This window comes from Ranitomeya imitator, chromosome 3 (genome assembly GCF_032444005.1).
Source record: "Ranitomeya imitator isolate aRanImi1 chromosome 3, aRanImi1.pri, whole genome shotgun sequence".
NCBI lineage: Eukaryota > Metazoa > Chordata > Amphibia > Anura > Dendrobatidae > Ranitomeya > Ranitomeya imitator.
Genome location: NC_091284.1, coordinates 292,437,517 through 292,447,456, shown reverse-complemented (window position 1 = coordinate 292,447,456; position 9,940 = coordinate 292,437,517).

Sequence of the window (9,940 nt, the reverse complement as noted above, 5' to 3'; positions counted from 1 at the left end):
GGCGTTGGCTGGGTATTTCCGCTAGCATTCCAATGACTGGGGTATAGACAGCTGAAGGCTGTGCATGGGCAAGGACATGGACGGGCTTGATGATGGTCCTGGTTGACTGTGGGCAACAGCAGGTGCAGGGCACGAGGCATCTTCACATGCACAGTGAACTGGGGATTGGCTTCTGCGCAAAACAGTGGAAGAAGCAGTGGTGTCACCTGCAGACAGTGTTCCTGGAGCCTGGGGTTCGGCCCACAACGTCGGGTGCTTTGCTGCCATGTGCCTGATCATGCTGGTGGGGGTCAGGCTGGTAGTTTTGCTACAAGTGATAGAGTATACTCAATGCTTGGGTAGTCTCCGAGTATTTGTGACTACTCAGAGATTTAGTTTTTGTTGACTCAGTTGCATGATTTATGACTGCTAGCCAGCCTGAGCACATGTGGGCATTGCCTGGTTTCTAGGGAATCCCCACATGTAATCAAGCAGCAAATCATGCAGCTGCGGCAAGGAAAACTAAATGTCTTAGCAGCCACAAATACTCGGAGACCACCCGAGCGTGCTCGGGAAAACCCGAGCAACGTGTATACTTGCTCATCACTATTTGCTACCCCTGCTGATGCTGGCATGGCAGGTGCTGCAAATGGCCTTTTTGAGGTTATCGGCAGAGTCTTTAAAAAATAACCAGACTTGGGAAGATCTAACAGTTGGAATGGCAACTTCCGTTGGTGTTATGGGGAACGGATGCATGCCTTCTATCTTTGGCCACCACACTGCTTCTTCCTGCCTGTTGGGGTGATATGCCTCCTTCCCCATGTGTGCTGCTGTCCTCGCTCTGCATGTCCTCCTGCCAGGTTGGGTCAGTCACATAGTCATCCACCACCTCATCTTCCACATCCGCACCCTGCTCCTCCTGACTTTCTGGCAATTGTCTCATCATCGTCCACCTCTTGTGACACTTTCCCACCATTGCCTTTGTCTGAGCAGTGGCTGCTCAAATCTTTTGGGCATCGCTGCATGCGATCTCATCTGGCCCCACTTCAAGTTGACCAGCCGAGAGTCCAGAATCTTTAAAGGGAAGTGAATGCGGATCTTGATTAAAAATGAGAATGAAATGTGTTCACTCTTGACTGAGTCATTGGCTGGCATTCAATAGCAAATTGGAAAAGAGATTAATTCCTATCCAAACGGACACAAAGCAATGTAAACCTGACAAATTTGTCAGAAATAAAAATGATTTTGATACAGATAATATTTTTACATGGAGCAAAAACAAAGCAGGAGCGAAAAAGAATAATATATGTCGCCCTTGGGTGAAAAACAGACCTAAGAAGGACTATTTGACTACTGATTCGGACTCTAGTACTAATGAAGAAATTGACACCACGGCTATTCCGCAGACCGGCCCCTTTAGGAGGAAAACCAGGAGAGGGGGCAAGAGGAGGAAGGAATACAGGCTTTGGCCACAAGAGAAAGCAAGTGTCCTGGAGATAAATAGTGACATGCCTGCTGTTTAAAAGATCAATAATCTGATAGACCATACATTGGATGCTGCTGCTGTTTGTCTTATCTAAAGGTTTGGGATTTTGTTTACCTGGTGATTTTGATTTCATTGATTTTAAAGTTGATATGTTTAAGGCTACTAGGAAGATGCATTTATGTAAAACCTTTGCAAATAGCAATACAGTGAATACTACAGTTTTAGAAGGGGATAAACCATGTTCCATAGGACCATTGGGCTTTATGGTCACTGGTTTAGAAGAACCCTTAAATGCGTTTGCAAACTATGCTGCACTCTTATGCAGTCTGACTGCAGCCTCAGATGCCACATCTATTCAGAATAAAAAAAGCAGAAAGTCCGTTTACAGGTGGCACAATACATCATATATGCCCCCAATTTCCCCAGGTAATGTCATTGATTTATTCACAGATTCAGTTATTAGTGATGTTGAGTTCCTTATTTATCCAAAAATGCCCTCAAATCTAAATAGAGAAAAAAGCTCTAAAAATGATTAGAGATTAGAAGGACACCATTGTAAGAAGAGCCGATAAGGGGGGCAATACGGTTTTGCTATCCAGAGAGTTTTATATAAATGAGGCAAAGAGACAGTTGTCAGATGAAATCATATATCAAATATTATCAAGTGATCCCACTAATAAAAAAAACGATCTTAGGTCTTTACTCAGAAAACAGGTTGAAAAGGGCGTAATTTCGTGCAAACAGGCAGAAAAACTATTGCCAGATTATCCCTGTAAGCCCTATTGGTACCATGTACCCAAAATCCATAAATCATCTTCACACCCTCCCGAGCGGCCGATCGTCGAAGGGATAGGATCTCTTACAGAACCATTGTCTAAATATCTTGATTGGTTGCTGCGCCCTCTTCTAAAATCTATACCCTCATATATAAAAGACACAGGTGAATTTTTAGCGGCCTTAAAAGATTTTACATGGCAGGAAGGTTTATCATTAACCTCCATTGATGTAGAAAGTCTTTTATACAAGAATGCCGCAATTAGAAAGGGTAGACGCAGTCAGAACAGCGTTATCCAGTGCAGACAATGGAGAGAATTTTGTGGATTCTATATGTGAGGGATTAAAATCTGTGTTGGGGCACAATGCCTTTAAATTCATGGATGCATGGTACCTGCAGCCAGTGGGTACCGCAATGGGGACCCCTGTTGCATGTACCTTCGCAAACCTGTACCTTGATATTTTTGAAGAAAAATTTATGTATGCAACAAAAAAATGTTTTTTCAAGCAAATTAAAGTTCTCCTGAGATATGTCGACGATGTATTCATAGTATCGGACGGGTCTCTGGATTGGTTCCATCGGTTCGTGGAGCTCTTGAATACGTCCAACAATATGAACATGAGGTTCACTGCCATATTTGGGGGTGATACTCTTGAATTCCGCGTCTGTTATGCTTAAACCTTCTTTCCTCCAGACGTAGAGGATGCCCCCTTGTCCCTGTCTCAGGTCTACGATTAAAAAGATCAACAGAAAGGTCTTTGTACTGTCCCCTCATATATTTATACATTAAAATAAGATCACCCCTTAGTCTTCGTTTTTCCAAACTAAATAGCCCCAAGTGTAATAACCTATCTTGGTATTACAGACCCCCCCAGTCCTCTAATAAACTTGGTCGCTCTTCTCTGCACCCGCTCTAGTTCAGCTATGTCTTTCTTATACACCGGAGACCAGAACTGTGCACAGTATTCTAAGTGTGGCCGAACTAGTGACTTGTATAGAGGTAAAATTATGTTCTCCTCATGTGCATCTATGCCTCTTTTAATGCATCTCCTCATTATTTTATTTGCCTTTGTAGCAGCTGCCTGACACTGGCCACTGAATGAGTTTGTCATCCACCCATACTCCCAGGTCTTTTTCATTGACGGTTTTGCCCAGAGTTTTGGAATTAAGCAGTTATTCATCTTATTACTTCTACCCAAGTGCATGACCTTACATTTATCCCCATTAAAGCTCATTTGCCATTTATCAGCCCAAGCTTCAAGTTTACATAAATCATCCTGTAATATAAAATTGTCCTCTGTATTGATTACCCTGCGGAGTTTAGTGTCATCTGCAAATATTGAAATTCTGCTCTGAATGCCCCCTACAAGGTCATTAATAAATATGTTAAAGAGAAGAGAGCCCAATACTGACCCCTGTGGTACCCCACCGCTAACCGTGACCCAGTCCGAGTGTGCTCCATGAATAATCACCCTTTGTTTCCTATCCCTGAGCCAGCTCTTAACCCACTTACACATATTTTCCCCTATCCCCATTATTCTCATTTCTTTATCGCCTCTCATTGAGGGACACAGGAACCATGGGTGTATGCTGCTGCCTCTAGGAGGCTGGCACTATGCAAATAAAAAAATTAACTCCTCTGCAGTGTACACCCCACCGACTGGCATTATACTTTCCTTAGGGGACCTCTGTGGATCCCCTGCCTTTCCTGCGCAGCTTTACTCTAGCGGCGCCTTACAGGCAGCCGCACTGCGATTTCTGCGACCGCACTTCTATCCCCCGGCCGCACCTTTTCTGAGGGGGCACAAGCCAGACCCATCCGCAGCATTTGCGCAGCCTGATGACCGGCCGCGCTGCTTCCCATGGCGGCCACGTTTTTACAGGCAGTCGCACTGCTTTACCTGCGGCCGCATCCTTTTCATCTCTGCGGCGCGGCTGCCTGTAGGGGGCCTGTTTTCCCCGGCGGCCATACCTTGGGAGGTGACTCGCGGCCGCGGTCCTCCCCAGCGGCCGCCGGCTTCCAATATAGGCCCCGGCTCTTCCTGGGGCCTACTTCCGGCAGCGGCGCTACCCTTTCCTGCGGCGGCTGCTGTGCCTATTAGTCGGGCGGCGCCTGCATGGTTTTTTTTTTGCGCCGCACTGCTGTTTATCATCATTTCAGTGGTCACCGGCTTCTAATTTAGGCCCCGGCTTTCCCCGGAGGCCTACTTCCGGTGCCGCGCTCTGCCAACTTCCTTTTTCATGGGGCGGGCTTTCTCCCGCCCGACAAACTTTGCCCTGCATTCCCCACCCACCGGCGTCATCTTGGCTGGCTCCGCCCCTTCCTCCACACCGCTGCTGGACACTCAGGGCACGAGTTTTCTCCATCGTACCACGCACCAGAGCACTCTTTTTTTGGGGACACAGCACGCCATTTGCACCGGGGATCCACAGCATCTTCCTCCAGGCCTGCAGCATCCTGGTATCCGGGTTTTTCATCTGCCGTGAGTAGCTCTGCACTGCAGACTGACACCACCCTCTGCCCCACTGTCCGCTAACCTGCTGCCATTTTCTTCAGGGACCTCTTCAAAATGTCTAACTCTAAAGGGTGCCGCTCTCGTCCTCCCACTTCTTCCTTTTCTACCTTAGTCAAGTACTTTGCATGTTCGTCCTGTAACAGCAAACTTCCCTCAGGTCAGTCCTCTCCGCTCTGTCAGGCCTGCAGCAACCCAATTGTGCCCACCGCCCAGGATCCCCCGGCCGAACCGCCTGAGAGTGATACCCCCATCCCAGGCTGGGCTTCCTCTCTGTCACATTTGGTGGCCGATCTAACTCGGGTGTCTCAAACTTTGGTGTCCGTGCTGGATCGGTTACCCCTGCAGACCGCCGCAGTAGCCAGTGGGTCGCAGGAAGCTCCGTCCGAGCCCTCCATTGCTAGCCGCTAAAGGTCCAGACAGGAACGCCGGTCTGAGTCCTCTTCTCGTTCCATCTCGCCACTCGGTCCTCCTCTGCGGTCGGCGTCCTCCCGATCCTCCTCCCCTGAGTCAGGCGAGGCGTTCTCTGATGTGCCTTCGGAGGATGTTTCGGAGCTGGATTCGAACCAAATCGCTACCATGAGGGATATGGTTCAGAATCTCATTGGAGTGATTAATCTAACCTGTGGCATCAAGGAGTCCTCTACGGAACCCGCAGATCAGGCGGTTTCGTTTAGACGGGCTAAACCACCTTCCAAGTTTTTCGCTCCTCACCCGGAATTCGAGGAGATTATGACAAGAGAAAGAGAGAACTCGACCAGATGCTTTCAGAGAGGAAAGCATCTTGGCGTTTTATAACCCTTTTCTCCGGATCTCACCGCTAATTGGACTGCTTCTCCTTCGGTGGACCCTCCAGTTTCCAGACTGTCCACCAACACGGTCCTCCCACTATCCGGCGGAGTATCTCTGAAGGATTCTAACGATAGTCATAGAATCTTTCGCGAAGTCAGCCTTTGAAGCGGCCTCAGCTAGTCTTTGCCCGGCCTTTGCTTCCACTTGGGTTTCAAAATCCATATCCAAATGGGCCAAACATCTCCGTCAGGGCATTCTAGACGAGGTTCCTTCTGGACAGCTGGCAGAACTTGCCAACCAGATTTCTCACGCGGGTGAATATCTGGTCTCCGCCTCCCTGGATGCCGCGTCCTGTGCGGCTCATGCGTCCAGCAACGCGGTTGCCATCCGTCGGACCGCTTCCGGTAACCATAAATGAGTTTCTTACAATGCTCTGCTGGAATTTTAGACCATTTTTCTTTGGCAAACTGCTCCAGGTCCCTGATATTTGAAGGGTGCCTTCTCCATTTTTAGATCTCTCCACAGGTGTTCTATGGGATTCAGGTCTGGACTCATTGCTGGCCACCTTAGAAGTCTCCAGTGCTTTCTCTCAAACCATTTTCTAGTGGTTTTTGAAGTGTGTTTTGGGTCATTGTCCTGCTGGAATACCCATGACCTCCTAGGGAGACCCAGCTTTCTCACACTGGGCCCTACATTATGCTGCAAAATTTGTTGGTAGTCTTCAGACTTCATAATGCCATGCACACGGTCAAGCAGTCCATTGCCAGAGCCAGCAAAGCAACCCCAAAACATCAGGGAACCTCAGCCAATGCCTCTTTTTTTTCTCCTGTAAACTCTGTTGATGCCTTTGCCCAAAAAGCTCTACTTTTGTCTCATCTGACCAGAGAACATTCTTCCAAAACGTTTTAGGCTTTTTCAGGTAAGTTTTGGCAAACTCCAGCCTGGCTTTTTTATATCTCGGGGTAAGAAGTGGGGTCTTCCTGGGTCTCCTACCATACAGTCCCTTTTCATTCAGACGCCGACGGATAGTACGGGTTGACACTGTTGTACCCTCGGACTGCAGGGAAGCTTGAACTTGTTTGGATGTTAGTCGAGGTTCTTTATCCAACATCCGCACAATCTTGCGTTGAAATCTCTTGTCAATTTTTCTTTTCCGTCCCCATCTGGGGAGGTTAGCCACAGTGCCATGGGCTGTAAACTTCTTGATGACTCTGCGCACGGTAGACACAAGAACATTCAGGTCTTTGGAGATAGACTTGTAGCCTTGAGATTGCTCATGCTTCCGCACAATTTGGTTTCTCAAGACCTCAGACAGTTTTGGTCTTTTTTCTTTTCTCCATGCTCAATGTGGTACACACAAGGACACAGGACAGAGGTTGAGTCAACTTTAATCCATGTCAACTGTCTGCAAGTGTGATTTAGTTATTGCCAACACCTATTAGGTGCCACAGGTAAGTTACAGGTGCTGTTAATTACACAAATTAGAGAAGCATCACATGATGTTTCCAACAGTGCCAATACTTTTGTCCACCCCCTTTTTTATGTTAGGTGTGGAATTATATCCAATTTGGCTTTAGGACAATTCTTTTTGTGTTTTTTCATTTAAGACAAATTAAATGAAGATAATGACAAAGAATTTGTGTTTGCAATCATTTTCAGGAAGAAACTAAGTATTATCTGACAGAATTGCAGGGGTGTCAATACTTTTGGCCACAACTGTACATCCACTACTTAAAAAACCATCCCTCGATCAAAACTGTGCCGCTAATTATAGACCTGTTTCTAATCTTCTCTTCATCTCTAAACTCCTCAAACGTCTGTTCCACTCCCGTCTTACCCGCTATCTCTCAGATAACTCTCTTCTCGACCCTCTTCAATCTAGTTTCTGCTCTTTACACTCTACTGAAACTGCCCTCACTAAAGTCTCTAATGATCTAATAACAGCTAAATCTAATGGTCACTCACTACTCCATGCTAATTCTCTTGGATCTCTCCACAGCATTCGATACTGTGGATCATCAGCTACTCCTCACTATGCTCCGCTCCATCGGCCGCAAGGACACTGTTCTCTCCTGGTTCTCCTCCTATCTCTCTGATCGCTCCTTCACTGTATCTTTTTCTGGTTCTTCCTCTCACCTTCCACTTACTGTTGGGGTTCCTCAAGGATCAGTCCTAGGCCCCCTCCTCTTCTCTTTGTATACTGCCCCTATTGGACAAACAATCTGTAGATTTGGCTTCCAGTAGCATCTCTGTTGATGACATCCAATTATACACTTCTCCTGATCTCACGCCTGCCTTTTTAGAAAACACCAGTGATTGTCTTACCGCTGTCTCTAACATCATGTCCTCCCTCTATCTGAAACTGAACCTCTCAAACTGAACTCGTGTTCTCTCCCTCTACTAACCTATCTTTCCCTGACATTGCCATCTCCGTGTGTGGTTCCACCATTACTCCCAAGCAACATGCCCGCTGCCTTGGGGTCATATTTGATTCCGAGCATTCCTTCACCCCCCCCCCCCCTTCACATCCGATCATTGGCTTGCTCTTCTTATCTGCATCTCGAAAACATTTCTAGAATTCGCCCTTTTCTTACTTTCGACTCTGCAAAAACTCTTACTGTTTCACTCATTCATTCTCGTCTGGACTATTGTAACTCCTAAACGGCCTCCCAATTCCAAATTCTCCCCGCTCCAATCTGTCCTGAATGCGGCTGCCAGAATTATGTTCCTCACCAACCGTTACACCGATGCCTCTACCCTGTGCCAGTCGTTACACTGGTTACGCATCCACTCCAGAATCCAGTACAAAACTATTACCCTCATTCACAAAGCTCTCCATGGCTCAGCACCACCCTACATCTCCTCCCTGGTCTCAGCCTACCACCCTACCCGTGTGTCTCCGTTCTGCTAATGACATGAGGTTAGCATCCTCAATAATCAGAACCTCCCACTCCCGTCTCCAAAACTTTTCACGGGCTTCGCCAATTCTTTGGAATGCACTACACAGGTTGATACGATTAATCCCCAATCCCCACAGTTTTAAGCGTGCCCTAAAAATGCATTTGTTCAGACTGGCCTATGTAAAATCTTAATAATAATAATAATGACAATATTAGAGAGTTCAATTAATGAACAGAAGCTAGGTAGTGTGTGATTGAGCTATTCTGAAGATCTTGGCTTACATCTGTTCTCTGTATGTCAAAGTTAGAGGACACTTGTCAAAATGAGGCTATAAGTGGAAGACTCATGTTACTTGTAAGGAACACAAGCAAAATATATTTAGGTAATATGGAATGAGGTAATGTACAGAACCAATATGCATATTCTGCAAGCTACTAGGTTCTGCTAATACAGGTCCTTCTCAAAAAATTAGCATATAGTGTTAAATTTCATTATTTACCATAATGTAATGATTACAATTAAACTTTCATATATTATAGATTCATTATCCACCAACTGAAATTTGTCAGGTCTTTTATTCTTTTAATACTGATGATTTTGGCATACAACTCCTGATAACCCAAAAAACCTGTCTCAATAAATTGGCATATTTCACCCATCCAATCAAATAAAAGGGTTTTTTAATAACAAACAAAAAAACCATCAAAAAATAATGTTCAGTTATGCACTCAATACTTGGTCGGGAATCCTTTGGCAGAAATGACTGCTTCAATGCGGCGTGGCATGGAGGCAATCAGCCTGTGACACTGCTGAATTGTTATGGAGGCCCAGGATGCTTCAATAGCGGCCTTAAGCTCATCCAGAGTGTTGGGTCTTGCGTCTCTCAACTTTCTCTTCACAATATCCCACAGATTCTCTATGGGGTTCTGGTCAGGAGAGTTGGCAGGCCAATTGAGCACAGTAATACCATGGTCAGTAAACCATTTACCAGTGGTTTTGGCACTGTGAGCAGGTGCCAGGTCGTGCTGAAAAATGAAATCTTCATCTCCATAAAGCATTTCAGCCGATGGAAGCATGAAGTGCTCCAAAATCTCCTGATAGCTAGCTACATTGACCCTGCCCTTGATGAAACACAGTGGACCAACACCAGCAGCTGACATGGCACCCCACACCATCACTGACTGTGGGTACTTGACACTGGACTTCAGGCATTTTGGCATTTCCTTCTCCCCAGTCTTCCTGCAGACTCTGGCACCTTGATTTCCGAATGACATGCAAAATTTGCTTTCATCAGAAAAAAGTACTTGGGACCACTTAGCAACAGTCCAGTGCTGCTTCTCTGTAGCCCAGGTCAGGCGCCTCTGCCGCTGTTTATGGTTCAAAAGTGGCTTTACCTGGGGAATGCGGCACCTGTAGCCCATTTCCTGCACACGCCTGTGCACGGTGGCTCTGGATGTTTCCACACCAGACTCAGTCCACTGCTTCCTCAGGTTC